The sequence below is a fragment of the Marmota marmota genome, unplaced genomic scaffold (genome assembly GCF_001458135.2).
Source record: "Marmota marmota marmota unplaced genomic scaffold, marMar, whole genome shotgun sequence".
Taxonomy (NCBI): domain Eukaryota; kingdom Metazoa; phylum Chordata; class Mammalia; order Rodentia; family Sciuridae; genus Marmota; species Marmota marmota.
Window position 1 is genome coordinate 49,434,151 of NW_025999977.1, and position 21,746 is coordinate 49,455,896.

Consider the following 21,746-nt stretch of genomic DNA (forward strand, 5'->3'; position numbering starts at 1 on the left):
GCCAAACCTATGGGAGCCTGGTGGTTAGAGACGACAGGGGCATCTACCACCTCCTCCCCAGCCTGGGTCCCCTCTGGCCCTTTACTCTCACCACCCCCTGCCTGGAATGCCTTGTCCCAGGCAAGTTCTTAATAAGGCTTCAAGGACCACATCCCGTCCCATTCCGGAAGTCTCCTCAGGCTTCCCCCAGCCCACACTGAACTCCTCTTATACCATTTACCATGATCACAAAGGTTCATGCTTACGAAAAGTGAGCTCCTTTGAGGACACAGAACTTGACCAATGATTCGAACTCAATAGATATTCAATGAATTGATCAAAAGTCATATGCCATTCTGTCTTAGATCATTATGTGCTACTATAACAAAATATCTGAGACGGGATGATTTATAACAAATAGAAATGCATTTATTTACAGTTCTTGGGAAAGTCAAATACCAATGCACTTGCATCTGGCAAGGGCTTTCTTGATCCATAACAACATGATGGGAAGCATGATACGGTAGAGAGAAGATAGGGGGAGAGAGAAAAAGAGCCAGCAAACCCACATCCATGGTAACAAGCCCACTCCCACCATAACGGCGTTAGTCACAACCTTAACATCTCTAAAGGTCCTTCCTCCCAGTACCAGGACAGTGGCAATCAAATCTCAACAGGAGTTGAAATCGTGGCAGCTATTTACGGATCATTTATTTTGTATTTATCTTATCTCTTCAAATAGACTATATGGTGTCCAGAATAAAAGCTTGGAGTTGAGTGGTGAAGGTGGACCCCAGCTTCATCTCATGGCCTGGACAATCCTCCACCTCATCATCCATAAAAACTGAAGTAGTAACATTATCTCTATGGATTTTTTGTAAGAATAAAGTAATGCTGTACCAGGAAGCAAGGACGTACTGCCAGAAGAACACAGGAGCCAATTTGAAGGCTCGCCCCTAACTAAAATGACAACTCAGGCATGGAAAGGAAAAACAACCAAAGGATTAAAATGTGAAAAACATAAAAAATTATGAGTTCATGATGATTTTAAAAATCTCATTGTTTATCTTAGAGGTTGCTTGTGTACAAAATCATTCTGAAAATTGATAAAAGGGAAGAATGGAGCATTTTGAATGAGAATTGAGTGGCTTAACATATTTATCTCATGTAATTTGCTAACACATAGTAAAGATTCAATAATGTTATGCTTTATGGACAATAAGAATATAAGAGCAAAAATAAAATGAAATGGATCCTATTGAATCATCTTCAAACCTACTCACCTGTCTTCCTTCTTTTGGTTAAGCATCTCCAGTTCACCAGGGACCAGCTAGTGCTTAGGCTCTGGTAGGGGCTCAAAGTCCATCAATCCCATCTCAAGATCCAAGGGCTTCCATTACCACTTTGCCCACATTGCTCTTCCTTTCCTCCCCCCACCCCATACTCTGGTACTAGCAACTGAACCCAGGGATGCTCTACCACTCAGCTACATCCCCAGCCCTTTTTATTTCTTATTTTGAGACAGGGTCTCACATGGTTAACTAGGCTGGCCTCGAACTTGTGATCCTCCTGCCTCAGCCTCCTGGGTCTCTGGATTATAGGTGTGCACCACCACAGCTGGCCTTTTACCTTTTCAGAGGCAGGATGAGGGAGCCCCACAGGATGTAGGCAAGGGCTCTGGGAGGCAGCACTTTGACCCAGCAGGCACTTCCTCCCCCCCTTTCTCTGCCTCCCTTCCTTAGCAGGAGCAGAGGAAGAAGTCTGCTTTAGGAAAGTAGATCATTAGGGCCAAAACATCCCACCCCATCTTCTTCTGCTGCAGATGAATGAACTGTTGCTCCCAAAGGCTAAGAAACTTACCCAGCTTCACAAAGCCAGCCAGCCAGGCTCCCGGCTGAGGGCTCCTTCTACTGCGCTGCTTCCAATAAGTCGCTGGAAAAGAAATTCAAAGCTCAGCTTTGAGATGGCTGAGATGGGTTTGCTAAGGCAACCAGCTCAGCTCTGCTTCAGGGAGAGACAGAGAAAAATAAAAATGGTTTCAACCACTCTGGACTGAGCCTCTTCCCAGGTGCTACTCTGTGCAGCACTGGCAATGTCATTTCTGGGAATTTCGTGGCTATTTCAAGGTGAGATCCCAGTTGCTCCCCAATGCTCCTGGACCAGCAGGACGCATACCAGACTCTGGGTGGCCTGGCATTCCCAGGGATCGCCTGGGCTGTTCACCCCTCCAGCCTGCCCAGCCTGGCCACAGATAACAGCCCGAGACACACAAACCAGAGAGAAGAGGCCAGGGAAACCCTACCATGTCCCTCAGACCAGTGGGGAAGAGGCCTCTGGAATGTCAGGGATCTGAGCTCCACCCAAGGGCTGCAAGGAAGGCCAAGGCCAGCCCCGGGGAGGGGACACCCACCCGCTTTGCAGCTTCCACGTCACCTCTGCTGCCTACCCTGAGACCTCAGCTCACCTCCTCGAGCTCCAGACACTTCCACCTGGACGCCCATGTGGCACCCATGTCTCAAGCAGAGTCCTGGGTCTCCTGTTGCCCCCTTCCCTGCTCTTCCCTCCTGTCCTCACCCTCTCTAACCACTCTTCCCTCAGTCTTCCCCAACTAGAAAAGGCACGATCCACTGATCGTTCAGGCCAAACACCTGGGTGTGATGATGGTGACCCTGTGCCTTCCCGTACCCTCTGGGTCCCACCCATCAGCAAGTCCTATTGACTTTTCCTCCAAAGTACTTCTGGAGCTGACCACTGCCCCACTGGCCCAGGTCAGCCCTAATCCTCCTTCCTGCATCATGCCCTTCCCCAGGGTGTAAACCAGGCCAGATCTAACCCTGCGCCAACACCTCCCGTGCTTCCCGTGTAGGACAAATGACGCTCAGTACATCCTCAGCATCTCCCAAGGCCCCAGGAGCCCAGGCTGGGCCTCACACGATCCAGGGCTTCTTTTCCACCCGCCGTCCATCAGCCCCACCGCCTCCTGTCCCTCTACCTGGAGGCTCTTCATACTCCGGGCACCACCTCCTCCCTGCGGGCTTGGCCACCCTGAGCCCCGCCCAGGTCACTGCACATGAGCGCTGCTTTCCTGCCTCCCATGTGCGTCCACCTCCATGGGGACAGATCTTGGCTCATCCTGCTCTATGACGTATCCTGTGCACCCCACACAGCACAGGGGCTGATGATGGTTTATCTACAGGAGAAATTCAGCTTCTGAGTGCTGGGACTGAGAGGACAAACCCCATGAGCTAATGAAACCTCCTCATGGAAACCTCCCCCTGGTCACCTCCAGGACCCCGCTAGGACAGTCATGGTCTTGGAGCCTGGGTCTCCACCTTGACCAAATGTTAGAATCGTGGCACAGGTTTCTTTAAATGTTGAGACCTGCGTTCCAACCCCAGCCAATTTGATTGAATTTATTTACAGTGAGCCTAGCAATTAGATGTTTAACGTCCCCCTAGAGATACTAAAGTCCAGTGGGACTGCTGGTCTATGCCTCTTATGCATTAGTGAGCAGATAATGCCCCTGGTACACTATTTTGAAAGGAAGGACAAGAACAAAAACATGGAGAGACAGCACTAATTGAATGTCTGTTATATACAAAGTTCTGAACTTAATATCTTTATATGCTATTTCATTTAACTTTGAAAGCAATATTAAGAGAAAAACATTACTTATTTATTTAACTAAACTACCATTTTTTTCAGGCCTCATTTTAAACTCTTTATACCATTAACTAAGTTAATCCTCCTAGCAACCTCAAAGCAGCAGCTATTACCAGCCTCATTTCCCAGATAAGCAACTGAGGCCCAGAGATATTAAGCGATACATCGGAGATCACAGAGCTGTGAGTTGTCAGAACCCATTTTGTTTCCAAGTCCAAGAGCATCACTTCTACGTTATCCTGCTTCTGTTACTATCTCTATTTGTTATAGAAACTGCAGCTAGAAAACATAAACTGAGGCTGGGGATATAGCTCAGTTGGTAGAGTGCTTGCTTTGCATGCACAAAGCCCTGGGTTCAATTCCCAGCACCACAAAAAAAAAAAAAAACAGAATGACTTGTTCAAAGTCACACAGCGCACAGTCACATCTGATTTCAAACCCTGCCCCTGTTCTTTTCATATTGATCCTCCTGTGTTCTCAGCTAGACTCTGAGAGCCAAGACACCTCATTTATTTTTTTCTTGTTCCCCTGAAGGCCCAGTCACAGTGCTGAGCTTAGTAGATGCTCAATAAACAGTAGTAAAGTAGAGATTGTCGGACTGTTCAAAATGCATGGCGACAGATTCTACATGTGGTATTTACAACTGGGCTCCCCGCCTGGCAGAAGTTGTTCTTTAATAATAAGATTAGAATGACTTGTAATTAACACATCAAAGCACCAGCTGACAGTACCCAGCTCTCTGCTCATTAGTGGACTTTGCTTCTTTATATATAAATGAGGGCCGTGCCTTTTGTAAAGCACTTTTGTAAATTGGTAAACAAGGGTAATAATTATTTTTAATTATTGCATTAGCGTGATCATCCTCATCACTATAACAAGAACAATATGAAGGGGGAGGGGCAGGCCCCTGACCAATGGGGAAAACACGACTGCAGGATTCCACAGCGAGAACCAGTGTGAGCCAAGTTCAGGATGGATTTCCTTTTTTTTTCCTTTCGTTCTATTTTTCAGTTCCTTCTAAAATATTTACTGATTTAATGACATGAGAACAGTTTCAGAACCCAAATATTCCGCACACCCCCCACTGCGTGGATCTTGGTGGCTGTGTCGTTTGAGAGTGCACGGGCTCCCTTTAGAGTCCTGGTTCTGCTCTCCTGTCTCCGTGCCCCAGCCCTGGGACTCGTCTGTCCCTTAAATACACCACACCTCATGGGGGGAGGCTCTCTTCCACTTGCCGGGGGGCTTTTGCTATCCAGCCCCTTGCTCTGCTGAGTTTCTCCCAAGGCACCTGTCACTGCCTGGCCCAGTTTACAGATGAAGAAACTGAGCACAGAGTGCTTAAGCACTTGCCCGAGTTCACACAGCCCCCGGTGGAGAGGCAGCGATGGGAACCCAGGAGAATGACCTCAGCGGCCAGGCCCACACCCCCGCATCACCCTGCTTCCACCGCGGGCTTCCTGTAAATCTCAGCTTGATTTTCACACTCCACCGACTCCTCTCCGAGTCTCAGGCTTCCTTGAGTGTAAAATAGGGATAGAAATAACCCCCTGGGAAGGCTGTGGTGGGGACAAACTGAGTTAATCACTAGGGACACCTGCCGAGGAGGAAGCGCTCAGAAGTGAGTCCCAGCTCTGCCTCCACAGCTGTGTGAGCCCTGTTGTCTCCTGGAGCCTCGTCCTCGTCATCTGTAAAATGGGGACAGTAACACTGCATTTCTCAGGAGTTTGTGTCCACTACGTGAAAAAAAAAAAATAGATTTTTTGAAAGGCTTCGGAAACCAACAGACACGTGGAAGTTCAACAGGTACGAGCTGCCCCCTACTCCTGTTAGCCATTCCCCCCCCCCAGTCCCCAGGCATGGGCTCGTCAGAGCACACAGACCATCTCAGTCTCTGCCAGCCTCACTCTCCTACGACCATGGCTCCTTGGTCATTTGACCATGGGTCCCCACGGTGGTTCTTTTGTTTTTAATCACCATTTTATCAAGATGCTGGCCAATGGCCTGACAGGTTTCTGATCCAACAAGCATCTCCTGAACCCTCATTCCAAGGTCTTCGGAAGAGAGAGACATTTGTGAGAGGTTTTCCCGACCCTCAAGAAGGCCGCAGGATAGCTGGATTCCTGTCAGCACCAAGCTCAGAGGAAACGTTTTGCTCACTCCAGAGAAGAAGACAGCAACTCCATCTAAGGGGGCACTTGGGCTTTTGAACTGAGCATGTTCTCTCGGAAGCTGTCTGCAGGTGAACTTGAACCTGAATGCTCACAGGCCTGGAACAGGGCAGGCCACCTTCAGGTCCATGAAGCCCACTTTACAGACGGGGAAACCAAGACCTAAGAAAAGGAGGATTGTCCAAGGTCCAGCACCACGGCCACAGTGGGAGGCGGGAATCGAGACCTGCTCCCTGGACAGTGAGAAGAAGACGAGAACGTGGAGTTTGGAATTTGGTCTTTCAGGCCAGATACCAGGCTGTGAGGACTCGGATGGTTGCTAAGTCTCTCTGGAGCTCAGCTGCCTCCTCCTACACACAGCATTTAGAACACAGTAAAATACGGTCCGTTCAGGGTAAGTTCACTTAGAATTTGTTATATACATATATAATGTATATATATTTATCATTATGTCATTATATATTTAATATAATTCATATATTTTTAAAGCCTCATTTACTACCTTCTAAAAATTAGACACAAATAAAATATGAAGAAGCTTAAGTTTTGCTAAACATTTCTTCTCGTGTGAGCAAAGACCTCACAGCAAATCGTGCTGAGGACACGGGTTCAAAGAGACCAAGTCATCCTGCAGGGAAGATGGCGTGGATTGGATCCTGACATCTGCAGAGACCACCCCCGTCCCTAGTATTCTGTGCTGCTGAGACCAGCCTGTCCCTCGGCCTTTGCCGAAGTGACTTGGCTTTTGCTATTACTAAGGAACAAGCCCAGGTCTCACAGTTATGCTATGAAAATGTGGAATGTCAGCGAGTTTCTGAAAATTCTCCCTCATATGTTCAAGAGCATATATGGAACTGGTCTATTTTATTTTTTCAAAGGTATCATTAGTGACCGTATGGACATAACCGTGGCAATCAGTGTGACCCTGAAACAAACACATTCCTGCGCACCAGTACAGTTTCTATATATTTCAAAATTACACTCACAGACCTACTGTGTGCAGATGATGGCCCTGGGCGGTGTCTTCCTACTAGAGGAAACACCAGCCAGGTCTGTGCACTTTCAAAGCATGAGGGAGAGAGGTGTCAGGAGCCTAGAAAGCAAGTTACCCAGATTTTTCATAGAGGCCAGAGTCTCTAGTTAGAGAGGAGGCCTGGACCTCGCGACTGCTTTGGAAAGCTTTGGGGAAAGAGGCCCCGGGGGAGAAGAGCTTGGAACTCCCTCAAATTGGCTCCATTTCAGACCCCCAAGACCAAGAAGGCATTCAAAGGGGGGTCCTGAAGGAACCATTTATATGGAGATCTTTTCGTGGGGCTGTTCAGGAGCTTGGATGCAGTCCACAGCTAACAGGGCAATTTCTGTTCCAACCAGAGAAGCCTAACTATCTCTGGCTTCTAACCAGTTATAATGGCTAAGCACGCCCCTGAAAGAAAGACAGAGGAGGAAAAAAAAAAAAACTAATGAAGAAGAAAAAGTGAGAGATATTTTCTCCTTGTCCTGTGGTGTTAGGGAGCGTCACAGCTGGAAGAGACCTCCCATCTCAGCCCGTCCAGATGTTTGGAGCTGTGAGTCCTGATTTCCACATCCACATACAGGCCATCAGGATGGACGACAGCCTGAATGGCCCATAGTGGAAATCACCAGACACACCCTCTCTCAATCTGGACCTCCAGGAGTGTGTGGGAGCCTGAGGACACTTCCCAGGGGCCTTCAGTCTCTCTCGCTCCTGCAATCCTCACCCACCTTCCCCGTCTGAGAATCTGCATGGCCGGAAGGAACAGAGCCCAGGAGCAGGAGAATGTGGGGTATAAGTCCCAGCAACACTGAAGCTCAGTTGTGTGTGTGTGTGAAATGGGAGTAGTAATCCCTAACTAGGAAGGTCCTCATGAGACGACAGGAGTCAACAGCTGTAAAACACCTAGAAAGTGCCCCTGTCACACCATCCCCATGACACAGGGACTCCCTGGCAGGGGAGTGAATCTCAGAGCATTCTAAGGGGATCAATCCAGCTTCCAGCTACTCTTACCCAAAACGGATGAGCCTGAGGCTTGGCCCCAAGATCAGGGTCTCACTACAGAGGCGACAGCCAAGCCAGGTCCCTCATTAAACATTAAATTGAGAGGAGAATGGAGGAGAAGGGTTTCTAAGCAGAAGGACTACTGGATGAAAGGCCAGGAAGCCTGAAAATGTCCGGGCAGGCATCGGATCCACCTCTGATTTATCTTCTCACAGTAAAAGTGTCAGCGTGCCTCTCGGCTTAGTTAGCCAGCCATCAGTAAGTGCAGGTTGACCTAATGATTAACTAATTGATAACAAAGAGTTCCTAAATGCTAGCTCCTCAGGAGGAGCTGGTGATGCTGACTGAGATACTGAGCATCTTGGAAAGAACCAGCCTCGGATGAGACAGCCGTTCCGCTTGGATGCTCTTGCAAAGCACCTGAGGGGCTTGTCCCAGGAATTATGTGACCACCACGGCTGAACTACCCTGGCTGAGGAAGGCCCTGGGGAAGCCACCCCCAAGAGAGCTGGCGACAGTGTGTGGACCCTCTTACTTTGAGGCAGCCTTAGTGACAATATTCTCTCCTTTCCCTTTCTCTTTAATTGTTTAAAATTAGTCCTGATGTTGTCCCAAACAACCCCAGAGCACCAAAGGTGGATGTCCAGGACAACTCAGCCCTTCTCCTGGCCTTCGCCTCAGCTTGTCTGTCAATGGCTCATTTCCTTCTGAGCTCTTATTCTTCTCTTTTAACGCCAGGACCTATAAAGAAGAGCTTCTCAAGCTTTAATGTACACACGACTTTGGGGAATATTTTATTAAAAGTGATTCGTATTTATTAAGCGTGGGACAGGAATCACAGGGAGGCTGAAGCTGCTGGTCCGCGGACCACACTTTGAGTAGGAAAGTTGTAGACTGGAATGGCAATTGCTCCCCACCTGCTCATTATAACAAAATCCCCTTGCTGGAATAGCAAGAACTCAGGAAGCTCATTAATTGATGGGATTTTCTCTGTGCCTCCTTTTTGGAAAGCTGATAATAAACTCTTACACTGATATAGCAACTTACTGTTTATAGAGCCCTTTCCTGTTTGTCTACTAATTCCTCTCCCATTCACCCTGGGAAGCAGTTCAAGGAGACAAAATTCCCCGTTTATCAAAGGAGGAAACTGAGGCTTGGGAGGACTCCATTTCCCGGCAGCTCGGTTTGTGTGACACTGAAAAGCTGGCTTGCTTCTCCCTGGCCTGTCATCAACAATAGCTTGCAGCCCACAGCTCAGGAAGAATCCAGTCTGGAGCAGAGGCAAGAGGTAATGGAGAGCATCTCAGTCCATTTTCTGTGGCTGTAACAAAATACCTGACACCAGGTAATTTATAAAGAATAAGTTTATTTGGCTCACTGTTCTGGGGGGCTGGGAAGTCCACACATCCAGCACTGACATCTGCCCTGCATCTGGTGAAGGCCTTGTGCTGCATCCTGACCTAGTGGAGTGCATGGTGAGACAGGCAAGAGGGCTAGCTGGGCGGAGAGCTTCCTCCCTTCCTCCTCTTACAGAGCCGCGAATGCCAACACAGGGCCACACCCTCACGATCTCAGCTAATTCTAATTATCTCCCAATGGTCCCATCTCTATCATTAACATACGGCTTAGGGGATTAAGTTTCTAAGGAACTAAAGTGGGGAGCGGGGGAGGGGGGGGGCACAGCAAAGCACAGCCAAGACTTTTGCAGTGGGAGAGCCTCTCGCCATGCCCAATGATGGGGGTGTCATCACTGCCGCACACACTCAGAACTCCTTGTCTTTTAGGCACTCAGCACACTTGTCCACCCTGACGGACAGCCCGCGAGGTACCTCCTCCTGCCTCTGCTCCCCTCTTCACATCAGCCTTGCAAGAGAGATTTGCTAGTCTGTCTTCTACTACAGTTGACAGAGTGAGGGCTCAGAGAAGTTCAGGAACCGTCACACAGTAAGTTGCAAAGCAGGACTCAGAGTCAGAGCTCCCAGACCCAAGTCCACGTCGCTGCAGCATTTATGTCTTCTCAACCCTTACTACCCTAGTGGTCTTTGTGCTTCCCACTCCGTAGTGCTTCACTCTTCTAGAAAAGTCTGTTGTGTTCTAGAAACATCCACTGAATAGAAATAAGCTGAATGGACCTGAATGAGCCTTTATGGTATATTTCAGGAGCTTACTGCCCCCTGAAGTGACAAGAAAATAGGAACACAGCATTTTATACTCTAAATAAAGGTAGCACAACATTATGCTTGTGAAATTGCCATGGAGGAAATGTTGCAAATAGAAGTACTGTACAATTAGCATCGGGGCCGTGAAGGCATGATAATTATTTGTTTCTGTTTCACGGTTTCTTGTGGGTAGAAGACCCAACCTGCAAATAGGTTCATTTCACCTTTTTTATTTCATTCTTAGCGATAATAAATATAAATAATAACTACTCCGTTTTAGCACCTATTATTTGCCAGATGCTCCACTGAGTATACATTATTTCACATAATCCTTGCAAAAAGCCTTGAGAGTAGGTGTTATTATCTTTAAGCTAAGGAAAATGAGGCTCAGCAAGCTCAAGTACCTGGCTCCAAAGCGGGTCAGCCCTGGCAACAGGGCTTCCGTAGTTCCCCGACATTGTCTCCCCACGTAGTCTCTCCAATAATGATGCAAAGTCAGTTTTTAGAGATCAAGTTGTCTAACGTAGCACCCTGAAATCACCCACAACGGGGCCCTGCCTATGGCTGCATCATTCGAGGGTGAAGCAGAAATCCAGAGAGGCGTTCTCACCCAGCTGCCCGAACTCCGTCACAAAACAGCCCGTGGACTTGGAGACGCCACTCCCTGTGACCCTTTGCTTGGGATGGAACACAGGGCCTCATGCATGCTCGGCAACCTGTGAGTGACACATTCGTGACTACAGTCCATCTTTCCATTTCTGGAGATACCCAGTTGGATTGCTTTTGCCCAGAAAGCAGAACTCACGTGCAAGACCTGAGTGAAAAAGCAGGATCGAAGGTGCTTGGAGAAAGTCACATAACAGGGGTATGTTTCTGAGCGTGACGACATTAACATTTCAGAGCTAGAAATGTTAATAGAAGAAGAAATAGAAAGGATAATAGGAGAAACCATCAAACTCCTGACTGCCTCATTCACGCAAGTCAAATAGTTGTTCAAAAAATGCGTCCCGGCACCTAAAGTGAGGTTGGCCCTGACACTTCACGTGGTGGGAAGAGAAAGAGCCCCTGGAAGCCAAGTCGTGTCCGGGTCAACTTGTCAGTGACTTCCCTTTTCTCCGTTGCGATTGACTGTCCATAATGGATCCTCTGGGAATGACCTTCCCCAGAGTCCCCCCACCGAGTTTCAGATGTGAAGTTCAGGCCCGCTGGTCTCCAGGGCATTCTCTGATGAAGAAAAACCAAAAAACAAAAGCATCATATCTGGATGCAGACGGCAGGAACTGCTGCCCCAGCCTGGGAGGAGATCCACCAGGTCAGGAGAGCCGCCTGCTCCTGTCTTACACTCCCTGAGGAAGGTTGGCACCCAAACGGAATTGGCTGGCTGGATGGAAAAAGGAAAACAGGGTGGGCGGGAGGAAGCAAGAAGCCTCATCTCACTCATCAGGACCGGAGAGGGGCGTGTCATGGAGTGGAGCCACATAAGGAGACAGAGGTGAGACCGCCCCGACTAGAAAGGAACCCAGAAGCAGTTCACCCTCCGGGTGCAAGGTGCAGGAAGGGGTGAGGGGGCCTGGAGGAGAGACCAGCACCACCAAGGTTTCCATGCCCACCTGAAGAACTTGGTCTTTTCTCTCCAGCAATACTCACCGGGAATTGGACGGTGGTAAGGCAGAGACAGTTACCATTGGAGTTGGGTTTTGGAAACAACATGGTGGCTGCAGTGTAGAAGGTGGAATAGAGGGTGGGTAGCTAAGGGAGCAGGAATGAGTCCTGCAGGCATCCAGGCAAGGCCGGGGAGGCCTCCAGAACGTGCCATTGAGCAGCACCAAGCACTAAAAAAGCAGGACAGCAGGAGGGAGGTCTTGATGCCCACCCATCTGCTGGGGATGAGCAAGGGGAAAAAGCAAGGCTGACCCCAGGTATCCCCCACAGAGGTGCGGCAGGGAGGAGGAGCATGTTCAGAATGTGCGGCTAGACACAGGAGAAATTGCTACACTCTGTTGCTATTTTATTTCTCTTTCATTTAGTTTGGACAAGGGAGGCCACGCTCCTTCAATAAGGCCTTTCTTTTCTCTAGCCTTGGTCATTCACTGGAGTCGGGGGTTTGGGGGGGCTGATGGCAGGGCTGCGGGCCAGGGGTAATAGAAAACAGGAGCAGAACCCTCCGCTGGCTGTTAAACAGAGTGGAGCCGAATTGGGGAGGTGGCAACACCTGCCCTGTGTCCCAAATGTTGGACACCCAGAGCCCCTGGTGGCCCCAGGCTGGACACTCTCCCCAGCAGGTGGCCCAGCAAGATAGAGACACACAAGGAGTAAAAGCCAGCGTCCCCACTGTCAGGTCAGAAGGTTTCAGGAAGAGGTTTAGGGACCATTTTTTCCAGCTCAGACTTTTTTTAGTGATTTTTTAAAAATTCCTTTCGTGCGTGGATTTTCTCTCTGTTAGTTTCAAAGGGCTGCAGCTTACTTCTGACATTTCCCGATGACAGAGGTGCCTCTCCCCAGCCTGTCCTCACTCTCATCCTAGACTCCGAAATCCATTGCTCCCTCAGAATGGGAAGAGGACCCCCTGAAACAGCACGTGCCAGGCCGTGTCTCTGCAGAGATCTCCCTCACTCCCACAGCCTGCCCACCAGCTCCAGACCCTGGCCGCCTTCCCAGCTCACTCCCACCAGCACTCCCCAGCCTCACAAAGAAAAGAACTGGCTGTTTTCTCCTTCCTCTAAGCTCTCTTTCTCTGTCTGTCTCTCTCTCTCTCTGTGTCTCTCAATCTCCATGTCTCTCTATCTCTGTTTGTCCCGTCTCTCTCTGTCTCTCTACTGTGTGTGTCCGTTTCTCCATCTTCCTTACCTCCATCTCTCAGTCTGTCTCTGTCTCTGTCTCCCTCTCTCTTTTCAAATTTCAAAGACCCTTCAAGTACTGGCTGTTCAGCGAGGGCGAAGGAGGCCTCTCGGGCTGGACTGCAGTCAAAGCCCCGTGCACTTCTAAAGGCTGCAGGCCCATCTACCCCGAGTGGCGGTGGCAGCGGCAGCCCAGCACTGCGACTGGCCATCTGTATGCAAATCTCAGCAGACCCAGCAAACTTGCATCAGACTGGCCGGCCGGGGGCTGTGCGCTCAGCAATTATCAGTGCACATCGGGCCTTTGTGCCCGTGGCCGGGCTTTGTGGGCGCCGAGGCTGCCCAGCACCTGCACCTCGGAGGTGGCAGATGGCAGGACTTGGCAGCAATATGGAAGTTCGCCTGAATGTGGCCGAGCCACAAATGGACATCTTTTATTTCTTCCTGGGGGTGGGGAGCTGAAGAGAGGGGATTAGTGCTGGATTACCACCCAGTCACACACTAGGCAAATATTTATTGAGTGCCTACTATGTGCCCCTCCACCAGTGGTCTAAAGAGGAGCCCCACAAAGGAAGGAAATGGTGTGGGTACTTTATTAGGAAGAAAGGAAAGAACTGGGAAGGGGCTATTTACATCCAAATTGCTACAAATGCAGTTGGCAAGACAGGTTGACAAAGGTCTCATTTTCATTCCTGGGGACTGTGGACATCACACAGTGGACCGCAGAAGGGGGCTGGGGGTCCCCCCCTCTCCACTCCCCACACAGCCCAGCTCCTGCTGGGCCGCGTGCCACAGTCCTGGGCCGGCTGCTGGAGGCCACAGCCAGGGCGCTTTCCATCCCCAAGTTCACATGTTCTTGAATCTTGGCTGTGGTGGGCCTGGCCAGGGACCCAGATGAATACAGCAAGTACTGTTTCACTGTCCGTCTCCCCACAGCAGGGAAATAACTTGGGTCCACTGTGGAGACAGGCCCTGGTCACCACTCTGCTGAGAACACGCTACCTCCCCCAAGATGTCTGTGGAAACATCATTCAGCAGAGTCCTGGGGGCCTTTGCATATTTGCAAACACTGACCACAAACATCAGTCTGGGTCCCCTCAGCCACTCTGCGAGCTGGTGCTCTCTCTGTCAAGCCCATTAGGAGAAGCCCGGCGAAGACAGACCATGCCGTGAGCTGGGTGGAACCCAGACCAGCCTTGGTCTCCGCTCCCCTGTTGAGCTTTCTGGATGGGAAGACCACGTCTTTCCTTCAAAAAATAGTAGGGCTCTGCTTCACATGGCCACTGGAATGAAAGGCTGTTTGGGGAAGACATTTGGACAGGGACTAAACTTTATTGCTCCCTTGCAGATAAGATAGGCCCTTGATACCGTCGCTCCACACCACACAGGAGCTGCGGCTGGTCCCTGGGTCTCTGCTCTTCCCCTCAGTCCCGCTCCTGGCCCTCTTGCTACCTCTCATCCTTTCACAGCTACTGAGCCCTTGCTCTGCCGCCCTGGCCTCGCACTCCCACTGGTAGAAGCCGGTTGCTTGTCTACAAAACCCCTGCTCTAATTTACAGAATGCATTGTGTGAAAACATGGAAGCCCGCTGGGGAAACTGCTAGAGTTCCTTACTGTCCATTTGTCTGAGTCCATGTGGGCTGTGTGACAAATGACCAGCGATTAGGTGGCTTAAACCACATTCACTTCTCACAGCTGTGGAGGCTGCAAGTCCACAGTGGAGGAGCCAGCAGACCCAGTGTCTGGGGACAGCCCTCCTCCTGGCTGCCTTCTTACCCAGTCTTCACATGGTCCAGAGCTGAGGGAGGGCAAGCTCTCGGGTCCCCTCCTATAAGGGCACTAATCCCATCTCGATGGTTCCGTTCTCCTGACTCATCACATCCCAAGGTTCCCCATCTGCAAATACCATCCCCTGGGTTTCCACACTGACCGAGCAGAAGGGCATAAGCATTCTGTCTGTACTGCCACTCCAGAGGAGCATTCTCTGCCCGTTAAGAAAACAGCACTACACGTCAAATCCCACCTCTACGTCAACATTTCTAAGGGATGGAGTTGACCTCGGAATAAAATCAGAGTCAGCGTCTTACAGTTCTCATGCTGGGAGGTAGGTGAGCACCTACAGGAGGAAAGGACGGGAGCAGGGCGGGATGGCCATCTCACACTTCCCCCATTACAAACGAAGCCCCTGATGCCATCTTAGGGCCCACAGTCAAAATATCCAGTGGGGTAGGTGATACTGGGGACCGTCTCCAGTCACGTAGGCATCTCAAACTCCTGCCAGCTACATCTGACAACAGGGCCCCTGACTGCCCATCACCACATGAAGGAAATAGTTCCCTGTCCCACGTGCCAGGGGCAGGGCTGCTCTGATGTCCTGGTTCCCAGGAGGGGGCAGGAGCTCTGAAAACTGGCCTTCTGCCCACTTCCTGAAGGAAGGAGGACTTAGGGCACCCTTGAACTGCCTTACATGTGATGCATTTATACTATATAGGGAGGCCAACTTGGATGAGGTGGGAAAACTGAAGTGGGATGATCAAAGACTCCGAAATGGGAACAATTCAGAGATGCTCAGGAGCCGGGGGGGTCACCTAATTTAAATGCAATGAAACTTAATGAGAAAAAAGTAAAATGAATTGAAGTCAATTAAAGAAATCCACTGGATTTGAGGGGTAGGACTTGGCCCCTGTCAAAGGGAAGCCCAGTGGGTTTACAGGCCAGAAATGTGGCTTGCTCAGGTCTGTATCTGAGATAACTGGGCAGCAGTGGCATGGAGGGATTAGAGTGGAGAAGTAAATAGAGGCACAAGGCTACTGAAGCAGAAGCAGGTGGCTTTTGAAGATAAGGAAAGATCTCTTCCTTGATGTAAGATGAGGTAGACTGGAAAGAAAGTGGTAAAGGGAGAACAATTTTGCTGCCTGGACTCAGGCTCCTTACCTACAAGTTTGAGGCACTAGTACCTACCCAACAGAATTGCGACGATTAAACAAGCAATGTCTGTGAACGTATCTGGAGCAGTCCCTGGCATCAACGGATGAATGGATCAATGGAGGAACGAGAGAATGGAAGGAAGGATGAATGGGTAAATGGGTGGTAGATGGATGAATGGATGAAGAAAGGGAGGGAGGAAGGAATGGGTGAATAAGTGCATTCTTCAAGATCCTGTTCAATTGCTACCTCCTCAAGAAGCCTCCCAGGACCTCCCTTTGTACCCTGTCCCATCCCATGTGACTTCCTTCACAAACCCCCTATAATAAGTTTCCGTCTTCCTCTCCTGCACTGCTGTGTGTCCCCCAACACACTTCTGTGGTTAGATACTCATTCAGCACTTCCCTCCCTTCATCTCCCCTCTAGCAATGGACTCCTTCCTTGATACCCCTCCATTCCAAATACGGGGCCCTGGGCAAACAGCTACATGTTGGGTTTTGGGAAGGGAAATCAGCTATCAACTTTCCACTCTATAACCTTGAGCAAATACCTGAAACCCCACAGGGACTCCCCACCTACAAGGTGCGCAGCTACATCACAGCGGAAGGCAGGAGATGCATAAAGTCCCCAGAGTCCCCCCTGGGGCATGTGGGAAGCTTGCAGAGGAACCCATGGAGGTAGAATGAACGCCACCTTGTGGTCAGGAGGTCTCAAAAGCTCATGGCCGTCTCTCCCTCCTGACAGGATACGCAGTGCTCCGTTGGACTCGGGATTTTCCATCCAGCTTGCAGCTCATGCTCACCTGGCTTCATGTCCACATCTTCCAACTGCAATGCTCTAGAGCAGAGCAGATCACACAAAGGCACAAGGGGCTATGGTACTCTCACAGAGGAGAAAGCATCCAGGAGAGGCCACCGTCTTCCATGTCTCCAGGAAGGTGAACCATCCTCTGAGACTGGGGCTCCCTTAAGTCCCACCTGCACTGAGGATTTTTTAAAACTTTTTTATTTGTTCTTTTTAGTTCTATCTGACAGTTAGAGATGTATAACCAACATGTTTAGTTATACATAACTATTTTAGTTGTACAAAATAGAATGTATTTTGACATATTATGCACATGTGGAGTATAACTTCCCATTCTTTCCTGCCCGTGATGTGGAATTACACTGGTCATGTGCTCATATATTAACATAGGAAAGTTATGTCTGATTCATTCCACTCTCTTTCCTATTCCGTCTTTCCCCTTCTTTTCATTCCCCTTTGTCTAATCTAAAGTACTTCTATTCTTCCCCCATGAGGTCCCCCTTATTGTGTGTTAGCATCCACATATCAGAGAGAACATTCGGCCTTTGGTTTTGGGGGAGATTGGTTTATTTCACTTAGCATGATGTTCTCCAGTTCCATCCAATCACAGGCAAATGCCATAATTTCACTCTTCTTTATGGCTGAATAATATTCCATTGTGTGTGTGTGTGTGTGTGTGTGTGTGTGTGTGTATACACCACATTTTCTTTATCCATTCATCTGTTTAAGGGCACCTAGTTTGTTAGCTTAGCTATTATGATTTGAGCTGCTATAAACATTGATGAGGGCATGTCACTACAGTATGTCCTTTGAGAATAAACTGTGGAGTGGGAGAGCTGGGTCAAATGGTGGTTCCATTCCAAGTTTCTGAGGAATCTCCATACTGCTTTCCATAGTGGTTGCACCAATTTGCAGTCCCACCAGAAATGAATGAGTGAACCTTTTCTCCCACATCCTGGTAAGCATTTACTGTTACTTGTATTCTTAATAATTGCCATTCTGACTGCAGTGAGATGGAATCACTGAGAATTTTTAAATGGGATGCAACAGAGCAAGAAAATAAGCATAAGAGAGGTTCACCCAACATTCTAAAACAGCCCCTGCTGCTTCATTTTGTGGGTATTATTTTATTACTTTGGTTTTGATTCTAAATAACAACTCTCTCTGAAAAGATTACCTGATTCAAGGAATTGGCCACAGCCATGGCAGATGAAGACCTGCCAGCCAGCCCACAGTGCTGTCCTCCAGAGCAAAAGAAGTCTGCTTGTTTTAGCAGGAAACTGACCTTTGGTCATGAGCAGCTTGTGTATTGAGAGCACTGGGGCATTAGTAGAGGTGCAGGGTCCTGGAGGACAGGGAGGCGGGGGCACTTTGAAACCTGCACATCTTTGCTCTGCACAGTGGGGCCGGCAGTGTGCTCCAGAGTGTATGATCCGTCCACTTATCCTGCTTCCTTTCTTCTGAGTAAGTCCCTCGGGCAAAGTGGCAGTGCAAACACTTCAGAGGCCAGGGCCAGGGCTCGCACGCAGGAAGGGATAAAGAAAGGGCTGCATTGTGCAATGTGATTCCTGGCCAGATGTCGTTTTTTGAAACATAGAAAACAGTGTGTGTGTGTGTGTGTGTGTGTGTGTCTAGAAGGACAGAATAACAGAATGGGAATGGAGGTCCAGGTTCAGATCTTCCAGAACCAGCTATGATGTCTTGAACAAGACAATCAATCTCTCTGGGCCATAACTGAAAATAACAGACACCAGACAAGGCAGTAGTGCCTTTGCTTCGGCTGCTATGTGTGAGCAGGACAACGCAGAGGCACAGTGCCGACTTCTCTAACCAGTGCCACGGTAGCTACCATCGCCTGTCTAGTCCCTCCATCTGAAATCTCCATGCCTCCTGCCGTGGTTGAACTTTTTCCAGTACTTCCTGTAAGAGAGAGCTTACCATACCCATCACAGATGGAGAGATGATGTTCAAAGAAAAAAGTGTTGGGGGGGAGAAGGAAGGAAAGAGAAGAAGGGCCCCCTCCGAGCAGGCAGGGGCCATCAGGTCTTGGACTCAGAAGTTTCACTTTTGTTAATCCTCACGACAGCCCTGAAGGATCAGTAGGTGTGATTTTCATTCTTGTTGTAGACAAAGTAATGGAGATTCAGGCGCAGCTTTCCCTAACCTTGGGTCTAGCTAGATGCAAATCACGTGCCCTCTCAAGACACAACACCAGAGTCAGGATGGCTTTACAAGCAGGAGTCGCTCAGGGGAGCCCTCTGCCCAGAAGCCCTGCTCCACCTGGGTCCCATCTGAAAGAACACGGTCTCCCATTTATGTGCCCATTTCCAAGAAGAGAGTCATCTTTCACTATCAAGGTTCAGTTCTAAAAATATCTGAGCACGACTGGCGACGGAGCTCAGTTACCTGGCACTTATCTGGTATGCGTGAGGCACCCTTAGCATTGAAGAAAGAAATTAGCTAACAAATAGAAAAATCTGACCAAAGCAACTTCCCCTCTCCCTGTGCCACCTAGGACAGCCCACAGCGACCTCTTTACACCAGGTGGGCAGGATACTACCAGTTGAAGGAAAGCAGTCGACACCAGGCCAGGAGCAGTGGAGGAGAGAGGCACTGACAAGTAAGGCCAGCAGAAGCCCTGAGGACAAAGGAGTACTGGCTGACACCTCCACGAGCCCCCAGCTGAAGCAAACCAGGGGACATGCCAGCGGACCACCCACCAACTGGAAACACTGAACTCTGGTCCTTTGCCTGGGGGTCCCAGTTTCTCCACAAATTCAACAAGTATCACGATGCAATAGGGGTGCTGGGTGCTGGGGATAAGATGGAGACAAGGGCTTGTCCTCGTGTGTCACATAGTCTGGTGAGGAAGAGTGACTCAAAGGGCCCCATGACATTCTAATCCGCCACTGAGTGAGGAGAAGAGGACTATCACTGCCCCGGTGGCGGGTGGACCTCTCAGAACCTGAGTTCCACATGTAGAGGGCAGCCCTGGAAAGCTGAGCATGGCCAGGCTGGCCTCCGGGAACATAGGCCAGCAAGGCCACCTTCTTGCCGCACCCTCCCGCACTCACCTGTGTGGCTGGGCCCCTCCCTCACCCTCACCACTCACCACAGCAGCACTTGGACTCCACCTCAGCCCCTTCCTGCAACCCACTCCCCACACCTCGTCCTGCTCCGGACTCCCCCAGCTCCATCGCTGGGGGTAGCGCCCATCCCAGTTGGCCTGGCCCCAAGCCCTCCTCTCCTTCAGCCACCCATCTACGTCTCCCTGGCCCCTTAGCATTGGGCTGTGCCAGACTTTGTTGTTAACTGTTCTGGGAGTATTAATTCAATTCCACTTCACAACAGTCCTCCAAGAGAACTGCTATGGTTAGCCACACTTTACAAATGAGAGTCTGAGGCACCGAGAAGGGAGGGCACTTGTCTGCGGTGGCACAGCTAGTAAAGGGCTTAATGGATTTTGACTCCGACCATGACCCACTACCTCATGTAGTTCCTCAAAACATGGCCCCTGGCCACCATTGCTCCACCCGGAGCTGCTACACACACTCCTACCCCATAAACACACCCACACAAAATACAGCACACACCCAACACACTCACACACACAATACAACGTCCATGCACAAAAATTATTGTGTCTGTCTACAGTCCAAACATTCCCATTTCCTGAAGGAACAATTCCTTTGCCTCCTCCCAGAAGCTGACCCCAGGCTGCTCTCCCAACAGCCCTTTCTCCAAAATGGCTCTAAGGTTTTTGTCCACTCTCACCACCTGGCCTTATTAGCTCCTCGTGGGAGTCATCGTCCTGCCCATCCTGGTATCAGCCCGGCACAGGCCACTGCTCTGCAGCTACTGTCCCTGTTCAAAGGGTCGAGATGGATTGGTGTGGCGTGTCTATGAAGCATGTTGCGAAAACAACAAAAGGATTTTAATCAGTGTCTTTTACCCAGTCCCTTGAAAGATAGCGTCCCATGAAGACGTGATCAATTTTCTCTATGCAGTTGAGCCTCATTATTCAAGACTCTGTGAATTTGCCTGTTCACTAAAATGTATTGGTAACCTCCAAATCAGTACTCACGTGATTTCAAGGTCATTCTTAAACACGAGCAGAGCAGCCAAAATTCAGTCTCCCAAGGCTCCCATCCCAGACTGAGCAGGAAAGCTCTGCCTTCTTCTCCCAGCTCCCACACTTGGGGAGGGACTGTGAAATCCATCTGGCACGTGTTTTCACTTCCTGTGCTTTTTTTCAGTAGTGATTTTGCATTTAAAGTGTCCTCCAAGGTATGAGGCTGATGCCTGGTTCCTTCACACACTGAGGCTGTGACCTCCCGGACAGAGGCATGTGCTTCAGTGCTGTTGGTTTGAGTTTCATGCTGATGAATCAAAGATAGGCATTAAATAAGGTGCCTTTAACAGGAACACGAGTAAAACAAGGTTACATACTGATTAGCTAACAAAAATCCTGTGAGCGGAGGCTCACGGGAACCTCGCCCCGCATTTTTCCTAGAAGCCGTGGTTTGCTATTAGCTAATTCAGTGTTCATGGTGGCTTTGGAGAGCTTAATGATCATGAACGCGTTATGGTCAACTTTCTTTAAACACACGCATACATATGTACATACATACACACGTAGGAGAATACCCACACACAGAGATACCTGAATCTTTTCCTATTCATTCACAGCAAGTACTTTTGTGCCATTTGTAGCCATTTAAAGCTAGCTTGTCCTTTCTGTACATGTAAGTCATCAGTAAGAAAATGGTCACCAAATCCAAAGCCCATCTCCTACCTTCTGAACTGCACAGTCTCATCTGAAGCTGAGCAGCATGTAGCCAGCTAGCTCCTGAGCAGGCAAAGCCCAGAACTGCCCTCTGGAAACTGCAGCCACTTCTGAGGGACTTTAGGGCGGAGTGCTCCTGGCAGAGCCCTTGTGCCACCTGCCCAGGGCTACTATCCCCTAAGGAAAGGGGTTAGTTCATTTCCTGACAAACTCCTCTGGTATCCAGGTACCCAACTGATGGTATTGCCAGGAAACATTCCTAATCAGGAGGCAGCAGGAAACTTCCAAGGAGAAGCAGGCCCAAGCCACCTGGTTCACTTTCCAGCAAGACTCCCCTCTCCAGCGTCCTGGAAGCATGGGTTTGAAGCCTCCAAAATCCGAACCAAGCAATTCTGTGCATTCCCTAAA

At 49.5% G+C, this 21,746-nt stretch overlaps 1 long non-coding RNA gene across 1 annotated transcript in view; it reads right to left on the reverse strand.

Annotated features, from left to right (window-relative positions):
- LOC125617251 overlaps positions 1 to 21,409 on the reverse strand; it is a 32,100-nt gene extending 10,691 nt beyond the window's left edge. The window contains exon 1 of the long non-coding RNA XR_007348184.1: positions 20,637 to 21,409. This is a non-coding gene — a long non-coding RNA (uncharacterized LOC125617251). The remainder of the gene's footprint in view (positions 1 to 20,636) is intronic.
- Positions 21,410 to 21,746: the final 337 nt, after the last annotated feature.